We start from the raw sequence: 7,500 nt of genomic DNA, 5'->3' as shown, positions 1-7,500 counted from the left end.
ATCTGGGTAATGGCGCAATTAAAACTAAGACAGAGTCAACAAACACAGTTCCTTGGACTAACGATCGCAGTGGCACTCGGGTTGCGCAAGCAACGTACATACAGTAAGTACTTACATGCATGTGCGTGCGTTTGTGTGTGCGTGTGAGTATGTCTGGTAAAAATAGCGAAAGTGCCTGTGTAAATATACATGCCTGAAACTAAGAGGTTGTGAATTCCTCTACAATATTTTATGCGTTTTGAGAGTGCATCCTGGGGTTTATACGTATATGTACAAATATCATACATACAAATAATCACAAACACATATACATATTTATATACATAATATACGTATATATATGCACAAATATCATACATACACATAATCACAAACATATACATATCTATATACATAATATTCCTAAATGTGAGTATGTGTGTGTATAATATTTGTAGATACATGTATACACCCTAGAATCCACTCTCAAAATGTGCAAAATGTTATGAGAGAATCATTCACATTGTTTTATTTTTAGGCACGTATATTTACACAAACATTTCCACTATTTTCACTAGACATACTCACACGTACACACAAACGCACGTATACATGTAAGTACTTACAGTATATATATGTGTAAATACATAAATATATATATATATATATATATATATATATATATGTGTGTGTATACATATGTATATATATACTGTATATGTGTATGTATATATATACACATCACTCTTAGAGGCGGCTGTGGCTCCGAAAAATCTTTTCCTTCCTTTTTTTTTTTTTTTGATCCTATGCTCAAGTCTCCACCCCTTAATTCAAGTGTAGAATATACCAGCATTGTGGTGCGTGTGTGTGTGTGTGTGTGTGCAATTGTGTATTATACAAAAATGTTATTACGATATATATTATGATATATATGTATGTATATATATACTGTGTATATATATACATATGCCTGAGAATATAAATGTATAACAAAATATAACAAAGAATAACTTGAAAGTTGATGGTGCAAACGTATACATTCAATACAATTCTAAACTCATACCAGATGCGTCTAAAATGTTAGTAATGTTGCTTAAATAAATACTACTGCTTCAATATTATTGCAGACAACAAATTGTACGAGAGAGAGAGAGAGAGAGAGAGAGAGAGAGAGAGAGAGAGAGAGAGAGAGAGAGAGAGAGAGAGAGAGAGAGAGAGTTTTGAGTAACACAAATTGAACTCGGTCCCGCCTACGATACTCTGATACCTAATCATAAACGTATGTTCATGTTTGAGAGAGAGAGAGAGAGAGAGAGAGAGAGAGAGAGAGAGAGAGAGAGAGAGAGAGAGAGAATAAATTAGCCGCTGCATTTACCTCAGCACCCATAAACAAATGAATAATAACCCAAATCGTCCATCAATTGAAGGAAAACGATAATTATCGCGCCTCACTTCAAACAGGAACGACGTTCTGGAGAGAGAGAGACACACACACAAAAGATTCGACCAAAAATAGTCGGAAACGGGTCACATGTGCTTTACCCTGGTTCTCTCACTCTCCTTTCCTCCCTCCCCCGTCCCCCCCTCCCTCCTACCCCCTAAGTAGACGTCAGTGGTGGCACCGAATGGCACCACGACAGCAGACCGGCACTCACTTGCCTACCCGGCTTCGGCTTCGAGGTGTGACAGGAGCGGTTGGCGAATGTAAAAAAAAAAAATGACACTTGATCGATTTCGTGGAATTGGGTTAATCGTGAGATAAATGAAATAGGAAAATAGTAATAAGAATTATACATACATACATACTTACATACATACGTACATACTGTACATATATATATAATATATATATTTATAAAAATAAGAAGCCTTCACTACTACCATAAAGTGTAATCTGTACTTCTATTTTCTTCCTGTTATATAAAAACTCTTACGGATGCACAATTTGCAAAATACGGCTCTTAGATTGCGAAAGCTCCTCCCATCATCTTCAGTGTTTTTGTGACCGTTCATGTGAAAGAAAAATGTGTATATAAAGAGAAAAAATATAAAAAAATACATTCGGCTAAGTGGGTCTTTTTCCCAAAAATATCATTTTGATAAATGGAACAAATATTCTTGGTGATTTTTTTTAAATGTCGTGTAAGAAATTAGATTAGTAAGAGGAAAACCTTTATAAATATTTATAAAAATATGGAACAAATATCAAGGATTTACGAACTACTAGTAGACATACTATTACAATGACCACACACACACATATATATATATATATATATATATATATATATATATATATATATATATATATATATATATTATATATATATATATCACTGGAATATGCCTGTGATGAAGTAAACAATGAATACAAATTTGCATATTTCCAGAATCACTGCCTAATATATATATATATATATATATATATATATATATATATATATATATATATATATACATACATACATACATATATATATAATTCTTAAGGAAACAGTTACCTACAAAGCTGCTTGCACAGTTCAGTTTACAAAATTAGGAAAAGGGGGTGAAAAAAGTCTGCGGTAGCTACACATACAATGCCACAGCACTTAATGCAGACAGAATATACTAAGACAAAGAGGGTTGTTTATGAAAACAGACAAAGAGTGTCGTTTATGAAAACCGGCATTTTAGTTGAATACTTGGCAATCAAATTCATGCTACACATTTCCTAAACAAATTATATCAGCTCAAAATTCCCACGAGCGTGTGTGTGTGTGTGCGTGTGTATATCATATACTCGAAAAACTGATGTATATAAGCACACAGGCAGCCATGTAAAACAGTTGTATTTTCTGTAATTAACAGACGTTTCAATAGAAATTTGTTTCTGCTAGCAGCCACGCTAAGAAGACAAACAAGTCTATGCATTACACATATAACAGACAAACAGGCAGAGAGATATTCATGCTTGCCTCTGCTTGAAGTCAAAGTAAGCCATTTCAACTTACCCTTAAAATGGTGGTATTTGTAGATATACGTAAACCATGTACCCTGGGCCCCGGCTCTTGGCTGGCCGGCAGCCCAGGTTGGGGCTTATTCACACATGATGTTACCTGCCGGAGAAAAGAAAATGGGATTGAAGTTCATCCATAGAAAACGAATGTTATTTCATGGGATACTATTATATAAACGTTACACTGTCACTAAACGAATGACTAAGAAAGAACTCGCCAATGATATTCACAGATTTACTTCTTTCGGCAGGGAACTTTAATTACCTTCATAAAGCAAGCATTTGTAATGCAATGCCAACCGTTTGGTATTCCCTACGCCAGCGTTCACAACAAGAGACCCTCCTCGATGGCTACATTTTTACTTTGGAAGCAGTGTCGATTACAGTAAAGAGAAAAGTACCTTATTAATCGCCCATAACCATATTGAACGTTACCATGGGGCATAAGATGAAGAATTCCTTATGAACAAGCCACCAAGGCAGAGAACATCAAAACACTTTGGGATGGATTTACACACAACACACACTTTCAATATATATATATATATATATATATATATATATATATATATATATATATATACATATACGTATGTATATATGTATTTATGAGTTTAAGCCGTTTTCTTTCGCAAGGGGTGACTCCAAATATGAAAAAACCTTTGCCAGAAAAGAAAACGTATAAAAAAAAACAGGACAAGTGACAAAAGGACAAAGATAATTGGAAAAAAATGGATAACGGAAATTAACTATGAACTAAATTGAATTCAACAGCGTGAAGAAGTAAGAGCAATGATAAGGCGAAGAAAATTTCATCCACGTATTAGTAAACGACGATGCAGTCAATTACGTAGGGAATTCCCCTTTTTAAGTGCGAAAATAAATACGCAATCACAAAAACCTAATCTACTTTACGATATATCTCAAGAACCTTTCCACATACGAACCATCTTCGTTCTTCTTCATCATCCTAATGAACTAGAACTTCAGGTGTCATGCAAAGACAAGAAATTCTCCTTTTTAAATGTCATAATCAATAAGCAGGCGTAACTCCCACAGAAACAGGTGATTTTCTGATTATATGATTAGAAGCTACGCTTGGGCACCAGATATGAAATCTCTCTCTCTCTCTCTCTCTCTCTCTCTCTCTCTCTCTCTCTCTCTCTCTCTCTCTCTCATACGAATATCTACAAACACGAAGCGATCATAGATAGGGAAAACTTGGAATGTCTATGGAAGCAAAGATGGGAATGTAAGATGGAATTCCTAAGCCAACTCTCCTTTATGGGAGGGAAGTGTGGATGTTAAAAAAAAGGGGGGGGAGGAGAGGGAGGGGCTGAAGTTTTCAAGATGAAATCTAGAGATATGCTGAACAGGAAAAAAAAAAAGAAATAAAAAGCTTATCGTAGGTGAAAGGACGGATTAGTGTGTTCTGAAATTATCTGATCATGCGGAAAGAATTAGGGGCGACAGGTGGGTGAAAATGAAAAAGTGTAAAAATGAGGTGTTAAGAGAAGGAGAGAAAGGCCCAGAAAGGGCTGGATAGATAACATGAAAAGGGCTGCGAAAAGAATAAAGATACACAGAAGAAACCAGATTAAAACACGGAAGTAACAGGAGAGAGGAAATAAACGAGGTTGTTGAGGAGAGAATGAAAGAGGTATTTTCTCACTTCGCGAAGAAAGTTCACAAAATATTCCCTCATGATCGAAAGGAATTGCAAATTTGAAAGGTAACTATCACAAACATCTCAAACTTAATTTAAACCCTTTCACTTGTGTGTACATCAGTTCTGTTCATCATATATATCGTTACTCGTACACACACACACACTCAATATATATATATATATATATATATATATATATATATTATAAGAAATTCCTTAAACAATAACAAAATGGCGTATTGCGTTTAGAGGAGTTCTTTGCTTATGTGCAAGTGTATTAAGTGCCTAGCGTTTCGGAAGTTTTATGCTTTCGTCCACGATTTAACAGTTAAAATATGAATGTGGCAGTGACGGTTGTATTACAATCCCTAAATCCAACCCCAATTAGGAGAAAAGAATAACGATATATACATACATATATATATATATATATATATATATATATATATATATATATATATAAATATAAATTATATATATGTATATATATACATATAAATATATAACTAAATAGATATATTGATGGATAGATAGACAGACAAACAGACAGAGATACAGACAGATAGATAGTTATATAGATTAAGTAACAAAGCAGTTTATTGGATTAAATTCTCAAATAAAAGAGAAAATGACAAAAGTAAGGTACGTTAAAATAAAGGACTGAACAAAAGAACATCAGGCAATAAAAATAACAGCAAGGCCTATAGAAATAGGAATATTTAAATCAAAATGAAAGATAATAAATAGTATAATAATAAAAGCAATTTTTATCTCATGCATCATCACAGAAGAAAAGATTCTTCATGTTTTTGAAGCTTTTAAAACGGTAATCGGTTATTATTCCACTAATTTTTTTATATATTCAAGAACAGATAAAATAAAGGCATAGAGTTGCCCATCCCATCGGTCACTACATATATGAAAAATAAATAAATAAATAAATCAAAAATTAATAAATCTGACTACATATGACGAAGAGCATATGCATGTAGATTTTCATAACAATAAAACCCTATCTATAAAGAAGTTTCATCACTTGAGATTTCGTCCTCAGAGAGAGAGAGAGAGAGAGAGAGAGAGAGAGAGAGAGAGAGAGAGAGAGAGAGAGAGAGAGATTCTATAGACATTTGGCAAAGTCTCTCTCCTGACATTCCCAAGTCAGCCATGTGTACCAATCTAGAATTAGCAACTTCGAATTGGTTACAGGGACGAGCGGGACGTTATCTGTTCAGCCAGCATTCGATTCTCAGCCTTTTAGCCCGACAGGATAAGGACTACTATCCTCTGGCGGAGTACGTTAATGCGACCACCACCTTGAAAAATTGGGGCGTGGAGTGCATTACATTACGGGAAATTAAGATTATTAGGTAGTCGTCTGTCCAAAAGTACATACAGGTAATAAATGGATACATACATACATAGCCTACATAATACAGTATATATGTACATACATACGCTGTACTTATGCTGACACCAGTAGTGAATAACTATTAGAGCATTTATATATATATATATATATATATATATATATATATATATATATATATATATATATTTATTTATAGATAGATAGATAGATAGGTGGATATTTATATATTTATGTATATAATATCCTATTTGTTCTTGTATATATATACATACATACATATATACACATACATAAATAATATATATGCATACATATATGTATATGTATGTGTATAGCCTATATATATTTTATACATATATATATATATATATATATATATATATATATATATATATATGTATATATATATATATATATGTATATATATATATATATATATATATATATATATATATATATATATATATGTTTATACTGCCAGTTAATTAAAACTTTTCTCCAGATTCCAACATGATGTCAAATTTCCATCTCTGATGCAAATGAGCAAAAGAGGATACCAGGCGTTGTGACAATCGTCCTTCTATTCCTTCACTTAAATCTAAATTATTACTCAGCCTCTCATTCAGCTAAATTTGAACAGTACCGTTTACTTCCCCTATATCAATAAGGGGAAGTTTTATCGTAAATTGAAAGTCTCCAGACAACGCCAATGTTCTCCGACTGACTGATTGATTATGTCTATTAAAACTGGCGTCCGACATCTAGGATATTGACGCCGTAATAAATTCAAATAGAAAACTAGAAATAAATAAGTTTAAAAAGAATTTCATATAAAAATATCTAAAAAAAAAAATTGTATATAATCATAATATCAATACTTACATATACTTCATATGTATCTCTACCTTATATTGTAATCCTCTCCGGGGACTGCAGCTAAAATAAAATGACATTCGTCACGCCCCCAGGCCAGGCACCTGTATGTCTCAAATTCCCAAAGCTGGGAAATATGAGCACATTCTGTTACGGTATCCTAGTCATTTTATCTTATACACTCTATCTATCTACCTCTCCATCTATCACAAATAATCACAATACATTCGGTCTCCTCTCTACGCTAGAATTCAGGGTAGAAATAATTTAGCTTTCTTCTAACAATAGTTGTAGTAAATTTGCCATAGTATATTAGACGTGACGGTATTACAAGAAGCTCGTTCTATTTAACATGAGTTGCATAAAAATGAAAGACCTGGTATGTTGAGAGTCAATACTGCTGACGTTTTTTTATTGTTTTCCTAATAAATACTATAAACCACATTATCACAAAATATCGTAAGTTAATTCATCAAACTGGCCAGCGATACCTTTTGGCTACAAATTATTTCCTCTCTCTCTCTCTCTCTCTCTCTCTCTCTCTCTCTCTCTCTCTCTCTCTCTCTCTCTCTCTCTCTTACTATTTTTCTATGTGAATTTGAATTTATTTTT

The 7,500-nt window shown here is 33.1% G+C and overlaps 1 protein-coding gene across 4 annotated transcripts in view; it reads right to left on the bottom strand.

Annotated features, from left to right (window-relative positions):
* Positions 1 to 7,500, bottom strand: part of tn (tripartite motif containing protein thin) — a 128,222-nt gene that overhangs the window by 61,565 nt on the left and 59,157 nt on the right. For all 4 annotated transcript variants that reach the window (XR_010856089.1, XM_067121103.1, XM_067121102.1 and 1 more), the window contains exon 2: positions 2,973 to 3,077. The gene's annotated coding sequence lies outside the window, so the exon portion shown is untranslated. The remainder of the gene's footprint in view (positions 1 to 2,972; positions 3,078 to 7,500) is intronic.

This window comes from Macrobrachium rosenbergii, chromosome 19 (genome assembly GCF_040412425.1).
Source record: "Macrobrachium rosenbergii isolate ZJJX-2024 chromosome 19, ASM4041242v1, whole genome shotgun sequence".
Classification (NCBI taxonomy): domain Eukaryota; kingdom Metazoa; phylum Arthropoda; class Malacostraca; order Decapoda; family Palaemonidae; genus Macrobrachium; species Macrobrachium rosenbergii.
This window is presented reverse-complemented; position numbering and strand designations above follow the sequence as displayed.